General features: G+C 34.9%; 1 pseudogene; it reads left to right on the forward strand.

Annotated features, from left to right (window-relative positions):
• The first annotated feature begins 418 nt into the window (after nt 1-418).
• Nucleotides 419-19,528, forward strand: part of LOC144257015 (dehydrodolichyl diphosphate synthase complex subunit NUS1 pseudogene) — a 28,466-nt pseudogene continuing 9,356 nt past the window's right edge.

The raw sequence follows: 19,528 nt of genomic DNA on the forward strand, positions 1-19,528 counted from the left end.
TAAAGCATGAACTTGACACAATTAACAGGCCTGGAATTATAAAAGGGGTGTGTAGGTTGGATCTGCCTTATTGTGCTTGCTTTCTTCCAAAAAATCTTAAAAGTGAAAACATCATTACTTTTTCTTCTAATCTATGGAATTTAAAAGAGTTTATTCTCACATTGTTAGAGATTTTTCTCCGTTTCTTCTGTCTCCAGTTAAAATAAAATGCATCCCTATAAGGATTAAAAATCCCTTATCCAGAGGAGGAAGATGGCGACGGGGGCGAGGTGAAGTGTTGGCAGTGGAGAGGGGTTCGGGCGCGGGGGCTGGGGGGACGCGGAGTGGTGGCCCGCGACGGCAGCAGGGGACGATAAAAAGCCACCACGCCGCGGGTGTGGGTGGGAGGGAGGGGTGGGCGCGCGAGCGCCACAAGAGCATGACCGGGCTGCAGGAGCTGGTGCGGCGGTTGCTACACGCGCTGCTCCGCCGGCACCGCGCGCTCACCTCCCGGCTCCGCTTTGGTTGGGCACCGGGAACTGGATCTGGAGGCGCTGCTACCGTGCCGCCTCCGCCGCGGTCCTAACGCCCCTCGGCTTTGCGCTCCACAAGCCCCTGGCAGTAGGCAGGAACCGCCGTCACCAACAGCTCCCGCGCGGGGGCCGGGTCCAGCCGCCGCCCACCCCCGGCTGCGCTGGCGCACAGATGGCCGTTCCCTGCAGAAGCTACCTGTACCTAGGGGCCTGGTGATCACCGCGGAGGAGCAGGAGCCCAGCTTCTCGGACGTCGCGAGCATCCTGGTGTGGTGTATGGCTGTGGGGATCTCCTACATTAGCGTCTAGGACCACCAAGGTATTTTCAAAAGAAATAATTCCAGATTGATGGATGAAATTTTAAAACAACAGCAGGAACTTCTGGGCCTAGATTGTTCCAAATACTCACTGGGGTTTGCAAATAGTAATGACAAAGATGATCAAGTTTTAAATTGCCATTTGGCAGTGAAGGTGCTGTCCCCAGAAGATGGAAAAGCAGATATTGTGAGAGCTGCTCAGGACTTTTGCCAGTTAGTAGCCCAGCAGCAAAAGAGATCTACAGATTTGGATGTAGATACGTTAGACAGTTTACTTAGTTCAAATGGTTACCCTGATCCTGATTTAGTATTGAAGTTTGGTCCTGTGGACAGCACATTAGGCTTTCTTCCCTGGCAAATCAGATTGACTGAGATAGTCTCTTTGCCTTCCCACCTAAACATCAGTTATGAGGACGTTTTCTCTGCCCTTCTGAAGCCCTGTGCACACCTAGTTCATATTCCTCATAATTTATCAACAAACACAAAAAAGTGTCTTGAGAGTGAGTGTATGGCGCTGTGTGTGTGTGTGTGTGTGTGTGTGTGTGTGTGTATGGAATTAAACTTATAAATGGGGGAAGTATTGGATAATGAAATACATAGACCTACAACTTTGAGCATATAGCAATGTTATAGGAGCCAAGATTTCAGATATAAAGCTTTGGGCCCCTACTACTTCCCTGTTTTTGTGGGGAGTAGAGGGAGAGAGTGACTAGAACTGTTTGGGTTGTTTGGGGAGAAGGGAATAATTTTTGTTCAGTCTTTCCTAGTGACCAAACTTTAATATTTAAAAATAATATATTATTAAATGAAGGTATTCTCAGTTTGAGGGAGTTGCAGGGGAGTGGAGTTCTGTGTTGCTCACTTGTAAAAAGCTTGCTCCTCTTCAGAGGAGAGAGAATATCTATCTTGAGATATGCGTCCACTTTCATTTCTTACTTCATTGTAGTTAAACAATTGATGGCTTGAGAATGTTGCTCTGGTGTCTGTGTTCTGTGTTGTGAAGAACATTTGAAAAGAACTCTTGCTACAGTGAAATGCAGAATTTAAAAAATTTAAGTGTTGAATTAGGCAATCAAAAGGGAAAAAAGTTGAATAAGTTGTAATCTTAAAAGTAAAGATGGAAAATTTCCTAGAAAAGAAAAGTTTTGATTTCCTATTTTGTGTAATGAGTAGTATGCTGCATAGTACCCAAAGTTGGTTTAAAAAATATTTCCAGTAACTATTTTTATTTAAAATGAGCATTTGAGAGAAATTATCAGGGCAGCTCTTTTCCTTAGTAGTAACCTATTCATCTTTGAAATAACACCTGGGATTTTTTTTTCTTTTCCAGTAAATTCCAGTGGTGACTTTGCATAAAAAAATAAGTAGGATTGAGACCTGCGTGTGGGGAAAAATATTACCAAAGTCTACAAAAATAATTTAGATTAATTTTATATGTTCTCTTTTATGACAGAGACCTCATTGGTTCTGTTTTTTTTAATGAATAAATGATTTCTTGAAAGATGTTTGAAATTTTCCCCTCACTGCTGATCCTTGGACAGAAACCATACTTTATATTTGATGGACTGTTTTCAGAAAACTCTCTTACAACAAGTGTACAGTAGTTATCTAAAATTGTATTTTTAGAATGGAGTAGTGTAAATACTAGGTCTCAGAAGTCTGAAAAACAGCAAAGAAGACAGAATTTGGAAAGCATGGTCTGGAAATGCTTGTCAGATTCTAAAGTAATGAAGAATAAATGTTTCAACTTTGGATTATAAAACCCCATTTATGATTTTAAAAATACACTTGAAATAAAAATGATTAAACTAAATTTTGGTCCATTGATATTCCTTTGCACTTCATAGTTCTTTATTCAACCTTTTTCAAAGTCTTAATTTATTACCAAAAGTTTTGTGTGAAACTGCAGCATATCTAAAATTTATGGGAGACTTTTTCATTTGTTTCTCTGTGCTGTGATCCATGTTTCATTAAGAGTCTCTGTTTTTGTTTTTGGCTAACTTAAGACAATTTTTGTCTTTTACAAATACTATAGATATGTTATTTATAACCATTCTGGAGTATATTCAGCTTTAATGAATTAAATTAATTGTCCCAGTTGAAGTGAAGGGTTGTAATGTTTGTTAAAATGAAATTAGTCAAATAGATTACCCATTGGGATATAGCTCAGGTACCTAAAGAGTTAATATTGAGTTTTTATACTTTTCTCCTATTTCATAATAGTGTTTGTACATCAAAATAAATCTATAGCCCATCACCTGAGTCTAGGAAGAAATACTTGAAACATGTTGCTAAAGGTTCTGAATTTGGATATAGACATTCCAGTACCTCCTCAAATGAGTTTGACTTCTTGTACAATCTACAATTTGAATCACATTGGTCATTCTATCATCCCTGCCAAAATTATCACAGGTTCTGCATCTTCAGGGCTCCCTTTGCACTCCCCCCACAAGAATTGATAGCTGGAAAGAAAAATGTGTCTTTATATGTATTGAAGTTATTTTCTTTCAGTTTTTCTCAACACTCCCCACAATGGAAAAAAATTACCAAATTAAAGCTACTATATGGATGGCAGCTTGTAGCACAGCAAGAAGTTGGAGAGTTTGAATTCCATTCCCAATTCTGGTTGTGCTTTGCTTCTTAAAACTAATTGGTTCTGTTATAAAGTTTAAAAGCTGGTTTTAATGTGAATAGCAAATTCTGGTATATTGTGACAAAGGCTTTAGAATGCCTGTCTCTGAGAAGATGTCATATTAATGAGCAGTGCCAAATACACTGTGCTATCTTATAATTTAATCTTTGAATGTATATTACTTAATTAGCTCCCTCCTGTGATGGTACCATGCATAGAGTCAATTAAATCCTTGTGATGTTTTGTATGGCTGAAGACTTTGGTGCAACATGTAAATAATGTGTACAGCAAGTTTTTATGATTAAGGAATTAAATTTATTGAATTTTATGGTTGAGAACAACATGTACGAACAAAACCCAATAAAAGAATATACTCTTTTCATGAAAAAAAATCCCTTATCCAAAATGCAATCAAAAAGTAGTATTTCAGATTTCATTTTAGATTTTGGAATATTTGCATATACATAATGAGAAATCTTGGGGCTAGGACCCCAGTCAAACTATAAAGTTCTTTCATTTTTCATGTATACCTTGTGTGCACAGCTGGAAGGTAATTTTTTGTAATGTGTCTTGTTTTGACTTACAACTATCACATGAGGTCAGATGTGGAACTTTGAAATTGTGAAATGACATCGGAACACAAGAACATTTGGATTTTGCATCTGAAAGATTTCTGATTTTCAGTTTAGGATGATCAAACTGTATTTAAATAATAATTTTCTGAGAGCCTACATTAAATAGTATTACATTGATTTGTGTCTATGCTCTTTGTATGTTTAAGTTGAGGAATCTGATTGCTTTTTCATTTTATTTTACTAATAAGGGATGACCTTGAAAAGAGTCACTGTGTGGTCTAGCCCTCTTTTGCTGATAAGTACTCAGGGAGGTGCATTTGTTGTGGAGAATTTTGTTGGGACTCTGAGGGGGGTAGCCAGGGAGAAAGAAAAAGGTAATTTAACTCAAAAATGTTAATCATGTATATATTTTTAGAATAAGTCCATCTCTCAAATTTCACTGATAGATCCCTTGGGATCAAGACACCAAATTCCCCATTGGATGTGGCAGCATGGACATCAATTGTTACCTTGAAAAGAGTAGATTTGGTTTATGTTTGGGGCGGGCAAGGTAAATCTGCACAATTTCTCTTCAGGAGAGAATGGGATATAATTATGCACCAAGAGCAAAAGCAACTCAGATTGCAACATTCTTACATACGGAGGGACCAGAAAATTAGAATAATGTATGAAGGATATGTGGAGTCCAAGGAGGCTTTTTAAAAAAATTACATTGAGATATAGCATTTTGGTATGCTAATGTGAATGTTCTAAAAAATGATAAGATAAAATTGCAGCTCATTTCTGGACTAATGTTTCTATATAAGTGAGAGTCATTTGAGATCCATTCCAAAAGTAGAGTGTGTGGACTAAGGCTGGTTAATTATCCCATTTTAGGAGAAAAATCAAGGTTTATGGGTACAGCAGGGTGGAAAGTATAATGGTGGCAGGATGACAAATTCCCTTTGGTTGCATTTATCTTTCCATAATGAAATAATTCAAGGACATTATCTGTACATATGAAGGGAACACGTCATAATGGTGATGTAAAGAAATAATGATTGAAACCATTCTCTGAAAATGGGAGAGTGCTTGAACAAGAGAATATTAGGAATCCTGTCCATTTGTGCTGAGTTGGTGGTTAATTTCTACTAAGTCAGAGTGGTTGGCATTCCCCCTGCACTGTTCAGGTACAGACTGCAAATAAGTGAGGAAACTTTCTAGGTAAATGTGAGAGACAGAGACAGAGAGAGACAAAAAGAGGAAGAGATATATGAAGGAAAGAGAAAATAGATTATTTCTACAAGTCTTCCTATATTAAGGGTTCTATGGACATATAAGGGAAGAGATGGTCAGTGAGTTACTGATTGTCTCTTTGGATTGGAGCTCCTGGTAGGTGCAAAGAAAGTTTAGAAATTTGTTACTTGATTGAATTTTAGTATCTCTCTGTAATATTGTATTGACATTTTAGCTATAGCTATTTGCACTTTTTTCAACATTGCTCTGAAGATTATATTTCTACACTGAAGTTGTCAGGGTCCATTTCAAGTTACTATTATAGTATTTCAGAGAAAATAAAATAATCAAAAAGCAGAGCAGTTACTGTTCTTCAACCATTTTTGTGAGTGTGGGATGTGTGTTTGTGTGTGTGTGTGTGCACATAAACTCAATGTGCTATAACGTTGTAATATTTGTTTTAAACAACTATTATTGATTGAGTAAATTAGAAGAGGCGAACATATTTTAAAATGTTTTCCTTCATACTTTCCACAGTGGGGGCTTGTCTTCCTCAGGTCTGAGTCTTTGTTTGGTGTCAGTGCCACCATCTGAAGGCTTTCTGTTGTGTTTCTTAAAGTTCAGGTCTGTTGGTGACCATTTGTCAATTTTTCTTATAAAATGACATTTTTTTTCTTACCTGGGGAGGAATATTTTCTTTGTATTGAGATTTTTTTTTTCTTTTCAGAACTTGGAAGATATTGTTTCACTGGGTTCTGATCTCCTTTGTTTCTGAGAAGAAATCTGAGGTAGCTTGCATCATGATTCTCATTATGTAATATAATCCATAAGTTTTCTGAACTTCAATTGAATTATTATTTAATGTTTCTCTTCCAAAGACATAATGGAATGAACTTACATAATCTATCATTTTTTTCTCATTAATTTCAAGATTTTATTTTTCTTTTTGGTATTAGTAGTTTGATGATTAAACATCTAAGACTAGTTTTCTTTCTTTTTATTGAACATGATTAGAAAGTTTATGTTTTTTATCATATGTGGTATATTTTCAGTAAGCAATTATTCAAATATGCATTCTCTTAATCTCTACTCCTACTGATCCAATGTTGACTGTGTTTCTTCTGATTTCCTTTCAGACTTTGTTTTTGTCTCTCTTTCATATCAAATTATTTTCATTGTTCTATCTTCAAATGCACTGACTTTTCCTATTGCCCTTGTTTTTGTCTGATTTTGAAGGTCATTCAGTGGATTTTACTTTTCAGATATCACAAACTTAGGCTCTAGAATGTTCATTTGTTCTTTTAAAATTTTCGCTTCACTGTCAAGCCCTTTCATTTGTTCTGCAGTTACATTTCCTTTTCAACTATTTAGTGTTTAGACATAAGGAAAAGCAGCTCTACTGTTTCCATTCAATATCTGAGTCGTCCTGGTTGGCTCCCGCTGGAAGCCATCTCCCTGCACAGCATGGTGTGTGGGGTCTCCTAAATGTGTCCCTGGATGGCAGTGGTCCAGACAACTGCTCCCAAGACTCTGATTTACACAGAGTAGAAGATGGATGGGTTGAATCTTGTGGCCAATAGAGCAGTGGAGTGTTCTTGAAGGTATGCCCCGGGAAACTTGATTACATCTGCTGGTTCTACAAGAAAGGAGCTTGAGATAATCAGAACTAATTTATTTTATCTTTTTCAATGAATATAATTCCTCAGTGACTAACTGGTTTAATGACATGGGAAGTATGATCACATTGGCTGACTAAGTTGCTAAAGCATTTGGATTCTTAATCAACAAAGACCGTGCTTTGGTATATTGCCCTTAGCAAGAAAGAAGGGAGGACCTTGTAGAAAAAGCATTGTTTTCAAGTAAACCCGAAGTAATTTTATTTCAGAAAGTAATTTACTAACATTTATTAATCTATTGTCTTCATAACTTCGTTGCAGGACCATTTGATGGAAAAGAATTAATTCTTTTTTTTTTAAGAAAATTCATGACTTTAGTTCACTTAATTTAGCAGTTGCCATTTTCCTAGGGAAATTGGCAATCTTCTGTTAAAAACAGAGGTTGAGAAAAAGAAGTATTTCTATAATTTTTTTCTTTCAATCTCATTCACTTAAAAAATTATTTATAGAAACCTTAACACATGTACATACACACATGTACATATAAGAGAGGAAGATAACACATTTGATTTCCCCACACAAATATCATTTTATTATAATTCAAATATTAAATACATTATGTAACACAGAAATAACTCCATAATTCAGCAGTTACTTTTATTGAGTAAAATTTATGCCTAAATTTTGGGGAAATGATTTGTTCAATAAATATACAACAGGTTTTTAAATATATTAATACATGTATGATTTCAACTTTTAATACATTATATGTAATGCATATGTAACTTATGTATGTAAATACATACATACAGTATATATATAATTTATCTTAACAACCAAATTCCTTTTTAAGAATAAATTAAAGAGATTCTGGCCTCAAAATAACAATGGATGGCTACAAACAACTCTATTTTGTCATTAATACTGAGGTTACCAAAAATACAATCTAAAATGACAATTTGTCTTCATTTCTGGAATCTTCTATACGTAGTATCATGAGTTATGATATTTTCTTATGTTGTCTTTAAACCTCAACCTTCTTACCAAAAGACCAAACTCACACTTTGGGTTTCTATGGCTTCATTGGACACCATGAGAGGATGCCATCTCTTCTCTCACACGGTGATCTGACTTGTTTGTCCTCTGATCTTCCTCAGGTCACATCTCTCACTATGACAAAGCTTTGACTTCATATGATAGCTTTATGGTTGGAGTAACTGACTTTATCCCTTTTGTCTCATGCAATATACATCTATTAAAGATAAAGGTACATAAGTTGATACTTTATTCATATTTAGAGTAGAGAACATTTTACTCTGTCATTTACTTTGCCTTTCATTTGAGAAGTCATTTATACAAAATACAATACCTGGAGATTAAATAATATACTTTTGAATAGGAATATATCATAGAGGAAATTAGGAAAAAATGAGAATAGGATATAACATATCAATGTCTGGAAAAGCAAGAAGGAAGTTTAAGGAGGAGAGTTTATAGCATTGAGTTCCTCTATTTAAAAAAAAAATAGAAAGATTCAAAATAATATAATGTTGTACTTAAAGTTCCTAGGAATACCAATTCAAAAATCAGTAGAAAACAGTGTAAGATAAAAGCCAAAATAAGTTGAGTATAATATCAAAATAACACAAAGGATTGATGCAACAAAGAGTTGCTTCTTGGAAAAGATAAACAATATTAATAAATTCTTAGTCCCAGCTAACCACAGAAAAGAGAAGATGCAAATCAACAAAAATTAGAGGTAAGGAAGAAAACATTAATACAGATGCCATTCATATTTAGAGGATCGTTAAAAACTATTTTATACTACAATAATCAGAAAATCTAGAACATATTGATATATTTCTAAATAATTATGACATACACAAAATGAACCATGAAGATATAGAAAACAAACAGAACAAATACCTAGCAATGAAATTGAAGCAGCTTTCAAAACCCTTCCAACCATGAAAAGCCCAGGACTAGATGGATTCTCAGCTGAGTTGTACCAAACTTTGTAATAAAGGACAATGATGATCTTTTTCGAATCATTCCATGAAAAAGAAAGGGATGAAGCACTCTGAAATTCATTTGATGAAGCCATTATTCCTTGGATACCAAAACCAGATAAAGATACATCAGGGAAAGAAAACTACAGAACAATATCACTGATGAACATAGACTCAGAAATCCATAATAAAGTATTAGCAAATTTGCATTCAATAACACATAAAGGGGCTGGGACTGTAGCTCAGTGGCAGAGTGCTTCCCTAGCATGTGTGAGGCACTGGGTTCAGTCCTCAGCTCCAAATACAAATAAACAAATAAAATCAAGGCATTCTGTCCATTTAAAACTACAAAAAAAAATTAAAAAATAACCCATAAAGAAGATAGAACACCATGATCAAGTGGATTTCATTCTAGGAATGCAAGTTTAGTTCAATATGTGCAAATCAATAAAGGTAATTCACCACATAAATGAAATTAAGGACAAGAATCACATGAGTATGTTAATTGATGCAGAAAAAAATTCAAAAAATCTAGCACCCTTTCATTTTAAAAATACTGGAGAAACTAGGGATAGAAGAAACTTACCTTAACACATAAAGGCTATACATGACAAACCCAGAGCCAACAGTATATTGAATGGAGAAAAACACTGAAACCATTTTCTCTAAAATCAGGAAGAATAGAAAGATGTCTACTCTCACCACTCGTATTTGATATAGTTCTTGAAATTCTAGCCTGAACACTCAGGCAAGAGAAAAAAAAAAGAAAGAAAGAAAGAGAAAGGCACAAAAAAAGAAAAGAAGTAGTTAAACTATCTCTGTTTGCATATGCAAAGATGCTGTGTCTAGAAGACCCCAAAGAACTTATTAGACCTCTAGAGCTGATAACAAATTCATCCAAGTAGCATAACAAAAGATCACATAAAAATTCATTATCTTCCCTACACTTTAATAACAAACTTGCTGAGACAGAAATCGGCAAAACTTTCCTGCTCACAATAACCTTGTAAAAAATAAACAAAATGCTTGGGATAAATATAACCAATGAGGTCTTTCACTGTAGACCTCTACAGTGAAAACTGTAGAACACTGAAGAACAAAACTGAAAGCAGACATTAGAAGAGGGAAAGACCTCCCATGTTCTTCAATAGGTAGAATTAATAATGCCAAAATGACCTTACTACCAAGAGTAATGCAATCCTCCTAAAATACCAATGATACTCTTCACAGAACTATAAAACAAACGATAACAAAACTACACTCCTAAAACTCATTTAGAAGGATGAGAGACCCAGAATAGCAAAAACAATTCTGAACTAGAATCACTGATGCTAGAGGCATCCCAATACCTGATCTCATTACACTACAGAGCAATATTAACAAAGTGGATATTGAAGTTGTACTGACATTAAAACATATAAGAAAGCCAACAGAATAGGATAGAATACAAAGAGACAAACCCACATAGATACAGTCATCTGGCCCTTGACAAATGTGCCAAAAACATTCATTGGAGAAAAGATAGCCTTTTCATCAAATAGTGCTGGGAAAACCAGATATCAATGTGTAAAAAGATGAAACTAGACCTCTGCCTTCACCCTGAACAAGTCAACTCAAAGTGGATTAAAGTCTTAGGACTGATCAAAAACTCTATAGTTGCTAGAAAGAAATATAGGGTCAACACTCTATTATAGTGGTGCAAGCACTGATATTCATAACGAGACCCTTAAAACCCAAGAAATAAAACCAGATCAATACGTGAGGTCATGTCAAATTAAAAAGTTTCTGCTCACAAAGTAAACAACTAGGAGCTTGAAGAGAGTCTGCAGAATGGGAGAACATTTTTGTCAGCCACTTCTCTGACAAGGGATTAATATCCAGAAAATATGAAGAACTTACAAAACTAAGCATCAAAACACAAAAAATCTCAACCAATTAATGGGAAAAGAAGTTAAATATACATTTCTCAAAAGAATAAATATAAATAGCTGGTAAATATATGAGGAAATGTTTAACATCCTTAACAATTAAGGAAATGAAAATCAAAACTACACTGAGATTTTCTCTCAAATCAGTCAAAATGGCAATTATCAAAAATACAAATAATAAGTGCTGGAGTGAATTTGGGGTAAAAGATGCATTCATGCATTGTTCTTGGGACTACATGTTAGTACATTATGGAAAACAATATGGAGATTTCTTATAAAACTAGAAATTGAACCACCACATTACCTAGCTATGCAACTCCTTGATGTATATCCAAAAAGAACTAAAATCAGCATACTGCAATGATACAGACACATCTATGTTTATAACAGCACAAATAACTTAGCAACTGGTGTGTAGGTTGCTCAATTTTCTTGATGGAAAACTGAGCCATGTGCAAGCACCAGCATGCCCTGACAGCCAGGAGACAGCAGCTAGGAGGGTTCTGAATGCTAAAGCTGGTGTCTCTTCCCTGAGTCTCTTTTAAGACAACATATAGCTTACAAGACCTTTGAAACTCAAGTTTTCTCCTCTATAAAATGGAATTAATATTTTGTGTTTCATGAATATTGTACAAGATATATTTTTATACATTCTGTAATATAATAGTCTAATAAATTTTACTAGAATATATATTGTTTACTTCAACAAATAAGATTAGCGTTTAATTAAGTGAATTTGAATGATTAATCCTACAAATGTCATGCAAATTTTAGTGCTTATAAACATTGAATGTAGAATTATTTAAAAATAATTGCAGTTGTATACCAAACAGTGAGATTTGGATTTCGTACAGAAGTAAAAAAAAAAATCTCTAAATATAAGTGGTTGAACATATTACTGAAATCTCTGGACAAAATTGTCATTATATGAAAAAAGAAATTGTTGATTACTTTGTAACCTTCTTAAAAGATTTGTTGCTATACTGGACATAGTTGATAGTTAAACATTTTTAAGGATTTTAATTTTGGAGTCATACGATTGCTAATTTTATATTGGGTTTATTTATTTGGTATTGTGTATAACAGGGTTCATACAGGGAATTATCAAGTATGATTCATTAAAAACGTAATAGAGAAAATTTTTGAAATAACCAGCACCTGATGAAAATTATTTTCTGAGTAAAATATTCCCCAGCTAAGCCACATTTAACAACTACTGTGTTGTCTTCACATTCTTCCTTTCCAATGCCATGTTTCCCATTGCCTTTGTATGCCTCTTTCTTAACACAGAAAGCATTTGTTTTTGTTCTTGTTTTATTGGTATTGGATATTGGATCTGGGACATTTTATCCTTGAGCTACATTCCTAGACTGCTTTATTTTTCCAGACTGGGGCTCACAAGCTTCCTGAGATTGGTCCTGAACTTGTAATCCACCTACCTTAGCCTCCCTATTACAGGTGTGGGCCACCACACACTGCTGAAGATTTTTTTTTATAATGTACTTTTAGCTTTACAAAAAGCAATAATAATTTATTAGCACTTAATAAAGATGGGATTTATAATCACTTTGGGTAACACATTTCCTCATAATCAGGAAAATATACAGCACTACTTTTGTAAACCGTTTTGACTATAAGCAGATAACACAGCTTTTAGGAAAGATGTGAATCATGGGCTCATACTTTAAGGTTACTAAGATAGAAAAATTATGCGAAGTAGCTAACAATAATTGCATTTCCTAACCATCACTTTGAAATATACCTAGGATTAGACATCTGGAAGTCGATTCCTTTTTCAGGATTTTCTAGCTTTAGTCCCTTGTTGAGGTGGGGGGGATTATTTTCTGGCAATATTGATGTAAGGTGGTAATTTAGAAATATTGTCTGTGATAGTATTTGCACACACTTTCATCCTCACAAAAACCCACTCAAGGCTTTACACAACAAAAGGAAACAGGGGTCCATGACCACAGAAACAGAGGTGATGTAAAGACAATTCTTTCTGTCCCCAACCAAGGCTAAATACATTGGGTCCTTCCCTTGTGAACAAAATAATTAACTTAATCTTGTCCTTGTTGGATTTTGGTCACGTGGGAAGGAAATCCTGATTAGCACATCGCTGTATAAGAAACCCTGTAAAATGGTCCGATATGATAGAGAGCCTGTTACGGATGTTATGTGTTAATTAGAGACCTCTTTAAAGTAGAGATTAATTGTCATTATACTATTCTTGTGTAAGTGATAAAGGGGAAAACATCCCCAGTTGTGCAGATGAATTAAGAGAAGTTCTTGGATGGTCATGATCCTCCATGGAAGATGTGGGATTTGATGGAAGTTGGAATGATGGAAAAATACTAAGATTGATTATAAGAAACCGAAGAGTATATTAGTATAATGATATGATAATAGGGTGGAGGGAAGCCCAGGAAAGCCAGAGTGAAAGAAACCAGATATCCTAGTACAAAGCCAGAGTCCTGAAGCCTCCACACAGTCTAGGAGTTTTCAGAAGAAGGGGAAGCAGAGGAGACCGCCTCTGGAAAGTGCCCTGGCTGTTAAGGCACTGGAAAATCTTGGCTTTTCCAGAGTGTGCATGTGTGGCCAGATTTTGCAGTAATGAAGGACCTTTGGGTCCGCATAAAGCAGCAGACGGTGCAGAAGCAATATAAATGAGTTAGCATAGCCTATCAGGACAGTGGGCCCCAGATGGAACCAGACAGGTAGGACTCAGCATGTGGGGGTGGGACACCAGGAGGAGGTTAGCTCTTTGGTTTACTCAACCTGTACTCCTCCAAACTGCACAGTGAGCCCACACGAATCATCTAAAATCATGTTCCTCCTTTCAAATGGGAGATTGTAAATTCAGTGGTGTCCCAAGGAGATGTAACTGCAATATTTAAAATATCACATAATATGAATACTATATTCGCATTTGTAAACACGTGTATGTAAACTTATTGGTTTGATGTGCTCACATATTTTAAGTGTGTAAGTGTATAAACAAAATTTGTGAGTTTTGTGAAAAATATTAATTGTGGTTAGCCCTGGGCATTGGAACTATAGGTAACTAGTACCATTATCTTCATATTTTTCTGTTTGGGGTATATGTTTATTATAAACATATTATTCTTATAATCAGAAATTTTTTCAATTTTTTAAAAAAATATGATTTAGAATTGATCCTTTTGTAATTACAATTATAACAAGTTCTCTGCACTCTGGTGTCTTATGCTTGCTTTCACTCACAGGCAACTTTTTAAAAAATTTTACACTTGCAGTTCACTATCATTTCATGATATTAATATATTAACAAATGTTATCACACTATGTAGCACACAGTAGGCTCAAATATATATCAGTTCACAATAAATCCACGTGTATTCTATTTCAAAGATATAAAAAGTTATTTTTCTCAATCTTTAGTTTATAGCTTGAAATTGCATAATAAAAATTGATGCATCAAAATACATGGAATCCATTTATCTCTTCTATGTTACTTCACACAGAATTATTGCTCCCAGTCCTCTCTGCAGCACTGACTGACATCTGGAACAGACTTTATCTATCTTTCTGCATTATTGGAGCTGCCATTTCAAATCTCATCTAAAACCATATCTTTTTCTTCTACTTCTATCATTGCATTCCATAATTGGTCACAGCAGAAAAATCTGACTGAAACATGGCTTATTTGCAGAGTGTTTCATATAGTAATCAGAATGAGCCATGTTTTATTCAGACTTTTTGCTACTGTGACCAAAAGAACTGACAAAAACAATTAGAGTTGGAACAGTTTATTTGGGGGCTTAAGTGGTTTAGTCCATAGAAGGTGAGTGCCTTTCCTGAGGGCTCAAGTGAGGAAGAATAGCATCATGGGGGAGTATAGTGGAGGAAAGTGGCTCAGGGCATTGCATCTATAAGCAGGGGGAGAGAGAGAGAGAGAGAGAGAGAGAGAGAGAGAGAGACAGACAGACAAAGGCACAGGCCCAACAATCCACCTCCTCCAGCCATACCTCATCTATCACCAAATCACCACTCAGTTAAGCCCTATAAAAGGATCAGTTCACTGACTAAGGCTCTCATAACCCAATTATTTCACCTGTAAACTTTCCTGCATTGTCTCCGACATGAGCTTGAGGGGGACACCTACTATTTAAACCATGGCAAGCGCACACTCCTGAGATGGCCACAAACACCATGTTGAAGTCGCTCTCCAAATACGCATGGCAAATTTAAAATAATATGTCAGTCTTCATGTGACTTGGAAATGATTAATGTTGAAGGAATGTGGGTTTTTTTTTTTTTTTTTTTGGCCAGAGTAGACAAGTACATTGACAGTTGCATGGACCACATATGATGTTAGCTAACATTCAATGCCTCCCAGGGATTCTGTCATATTGTAAATACCACTTGTTTGCATGTATCATCTCCCAAAAATAATAGAAGACTCTCCTTATTTCACCATATGATTTCTTAATTTTGCATTAAGTTATTAATGAATTTGTGCAGCTGTGAATCTTTCTTACAAGCTTTGTGTGACTTTGAAGGAACAATCACTCAGAAGGAATAGCAAATTAAAACCTGGATTTTTGTACTTGTGATGCACAGCAGTGTGCCTGCTGGGTTACAGTGCAGTGAAGTGAGCAAGCAGAAATAGAGTATATGAGGGCACATTGTGTCTACATGAATCCTGGGTCCTCTGTGGTGAGAAATTATCATGTAAGAAAGGTTATGGGTTGGAAAGCTAAAAAAAAATGCTTAAAAACAAGATTGTACAAAATGTCCTGGGTAACAACAGATTCTAGGATATATACATGGTTAACACAAAGTGAAAAATTCTAACAGAGAAGAGTATTTCAAGGTACAAGGACCATCTAGTTTAGAAGAGTCTTCTGGGAAAAAGCTGGATAATCTTGTTGGAGAACATAGTGCTATTACAAGATATTAGGACATTATAATGTGAGAGAAAATTCTTTAATAATTGTAAGAACTTACCAAAGAAGTCATGTAACTCTTGAGTTTCCTTTGTAGAAAGATTTTAATCCTAACTTCATTTACTTCAATAGGTATTAAGTCATTATCTCTCCCATCCATTTTGGTAGAAAATGGCTTCTTAGATTTTGTCCACTACATCTAAATTGTCAAATTAGTTGACATAAAGTGACTTGTGACATCCTTTAATCCTCATTTTCAGTCTTAAGGATGTGTCTATTATTATTGCTGCTATTTATATATCTTTCTTGACATGTGTGGCTGAAAGTTTTATTTGTATGTAATTAATAAAATTAGCCTGTGAACATTATTAGTCTTAAAAAGAGTCAATATTTTCATTTACTGGTCATTTCCTCAAATTCTTCTTGATATTTCACTATATGTATGCTCTTATCTTCATTATTCCCTCTTTTATACTTTTTTGGGATTCTTTAATTACTTTTCTGGCTTATTTAGATGTATACCTTTTTAGATTTGAATTTAAGGATACAAATATCACTCTGAGTACAACTTCATCTTACACAGTTTGATATTTTGGATTTTTGCTATTATCTAGTTCAAATGATTTTATAATATCCATTTTGCTATCTTCTGTGTACTCTGAATTATTGAGAAGTTTCTAAGTTCTGAAAGTTTGGGAGATTTTTCTAGTATTCTTTCAGCTTTTGGCTTCTAATTTAGTTCTACTGTGATATGCTTTGAATTTTATCTGTCCTTTGAAATTCCTTATACTTGCTTTATAAAAAGCACAGATTTGCTTTAGGTAAATGTTCCTTTCTCTCTGAAAAAATTTAAATTTGTTGTTGTTGGGTTGTTAGATGTATGTCAATTGTATTGAATTTAATTTTTATTTTATTAAGTTCATCCATTTCTGTTCAATTGTCTTCTTATCAGTTACCAAGAGAAGCATGTTGACTCTCTCTGTGCACTTTGTAGGATTTCTCATTGCTGTTCTGTAATTTTTGCTTTTGTATCTTTACACTATCATCTTAGGTGTGCCCAGTCTGCTTTAGACTAGTCTATTAAGCTCTTAATTTCAATTATTATCTTCATTTATAGAGTGTCTACTTCATACTTTCTTTTGGTAAATTCATCTTGTCTAATGAAAGATTCCATCTTGACATCATTTTTTTGACCATTTTAATTATACTTATCTTTAAGGCCCAATCTGAAAATTCCCATATCTGAACCATCTTATAGGAAAGTTTCTATATTATAGACCAATTCCTTACTATTTCTATTAGTAATTAATTGAAAATTTAATATTATGGAAAATTTTAGGAGCAAGAACAAAGTCATCCAACCCACAGAATTCTCATTCTATCCACTGGCTGAAGGTTATGGTAGGGGCAGCCGGTCTCAAACCAACTGGAAGTGGAGCTTTCAGTGTTTGCTTTCAGATATTTGGTTGCCCTTAATCACAATATGTAACCCTCCAAGGCTCTTTACTGAGCATTTGGGGATATATCTCCCTATACACTGATGATGATATAACTGGGAGACTGTAGATTGCCCAGTGTAGCTTTTAAGTCAACTTTCTAAGCTCCTTAATTCTCTCTTTCTGTACCAATCAAGAATCAGCAGCTGCCTCGAGGGAAAAGCCAAAACAGAGCACCACGCTCATTTTTATACTCCTCCCCATTCCTCTCACTTCTTGGTTCCTCAAGCCTTGGTTACTATAGCAGCCTCCAAACTCCAGTTTTTCTATACTCAAACCTATGAGAGTATAGAAAACTCTACTTGCGCTATGCCAGTTAAGGTCCATTCTGTTCTTGGTCTTTTAGCTGAGCTGACAATTAACAAACACCCTAAGAGGAAAATGACACATAAAATGTTGAACTCCTCTAAATTACCTTTTCCAGGACTTCAGCCCATTGACTTCCTTGAAGGTCTCTGCTGCCTTGAAATATGTGCTTTTTGTCTGTTTTCCAGATTTTCTAATCTTTGGTAGAAGTGCTGGTCTGATGTTAGCTACCCATCATAGCAGGAGGTCTATAAGTCAATGTTTAGTTTATTTTAATTAAAATCTCTTTTTTTGTAAAACAATGACATGTTAAATTATATAGCTCCACTTCACCTCATTTTCAAAACGATTTTATAGTGATTCTAAAGTCTTTTTAAATAATTCTTTCATTTTTATGATCTGTAGCACTCCTAGCCAAATGTATAAGCATTCAACAAATACTTGAAAATACTGAATAAATGTTTGTTAATGTATTACAGGCATATTGATATGCTGTGTTGGCAAAACTGAATCTTTTTTTTTAATTTATCTTAGAAGTTATTCTTTAATGTTACATAATCCTGGAGGCAAACAAGGATATAATAAAACCAATTTTCTGAAATATTTTATTATTTGAAACTTAAAATGTCAATATTTTTATGATGAAAAAAATCATAAAATAATTTTGTTGGAGAGCCTGATCCTTTTAATTTTTGTTGTTTTATTTTAATACATGTGGAAATGAGCAAGGTAACAAATTTAAAACAATCAAATCTTCCTGTTCCTTAACTGGAAATTTAAAAGAGAAAACTCTTAACTGCTTTGGATGGTATCAGGCCAAAAGGTTGTTTGGCCATTGCTAATAATCATGCTTGTTTCTGCATTTCCACCAAGTTATTCATTAATCAATGGTTTGTCTCATGAATATTTTATGTGAATTTTCTGAAGAAGAAAAAGGAAAAAGCATAATTTTAGTGAATACTGTTGACTGTCAATATTTCTGAAAAAATAATTCATTGCTATCTTTGAATATCCTAATGGCATAAAACTAAGTGACTGGCAGGGAATACTTTCTCTAAATATAGGACCACAGAGGTAAAGGGTGCACTGTTTCCTGGGGATCTGAATGTATTTTCTGACTTGAATATTGATTCTAACTAATTTATTTGCCATTCTGGGCAATTGTTAGGTCATCATGAGCAGGCAACATAATTATTTCTGGTAGTACCAAGATGTATCAAGATAGTTTTCTTCTTCTTTTTCTTTTTCTTTTTGTTTCCTTCAGAAACTTGCACATTATCTTTTTTTTTTTTTAAATGGAAAGGTATAATTTACTCTTGAAGTGGGATTTTGATAATAGACCACACATTTTCCATGGAGAGTATATTGAATTTCTTTGCAGAAGGGACACTTACTTAGCTGAAGCATCATCAGTTAAGGTCTCTGAACTTAAGAGTGCAGTGTGACAGAGGGCAGTTGAAGTATCCAAGGTGTATTCCAAGAGACAGGTAAAGAGAGGCTTGCACCCATGGCTACTTGCTTCTTTCTATCAGATTGTTATTCAAGAGATTCATCATGTTATAATTTCAGGAATATGTTCTACAAAATGTCTATAGCAATTGGAAGGAAAACAGATTTGTATTTTCCTCATTTTTTTATGTAAGAAAATTCCTGAAAGTATTATTTAATTCAGCAAGCTCTCTGAGTTGTATGAACCCCCAGTGCTATTTGCTATTTGCTATTTGTGGCACTTTGACAATTGGATAAATGATCCAATTTATAGGTGCAATATTTAAAAATTCAAAAATTAACATACAGAGGCTGAAGCAGGAGGATAGCAAGTTCAAGCAGTCTCAGCAAAAGCAAGGCAGCCAAGCAACTCCGTGAGACCCTGTCTCTAAATAAAATACAAAAATAGGGCTGGGGATGTGTCTCAGAGGTGGAATACTCCCTAGTTCATTCCTCAGTACCGCCTCCACCCCCTGCTCAAAAAAAAAAAAAACAAAAAAAACAAA

The sequence above is a fragment of the Urocitellus parryii genome, chromosome 9, assembly GCF_045843805.1.
Source record: "Urocitellus parryii isolate mUroPar1 chromosome 9, mUroPar1.hap1, whole genome shotgun sequence".
Lineage (NCBI taxonomy): Eukaryota > Metazoa > Chordata > Mammalia > Rodentia > Sciuridae > Urocitellus > Urocitellus parryii.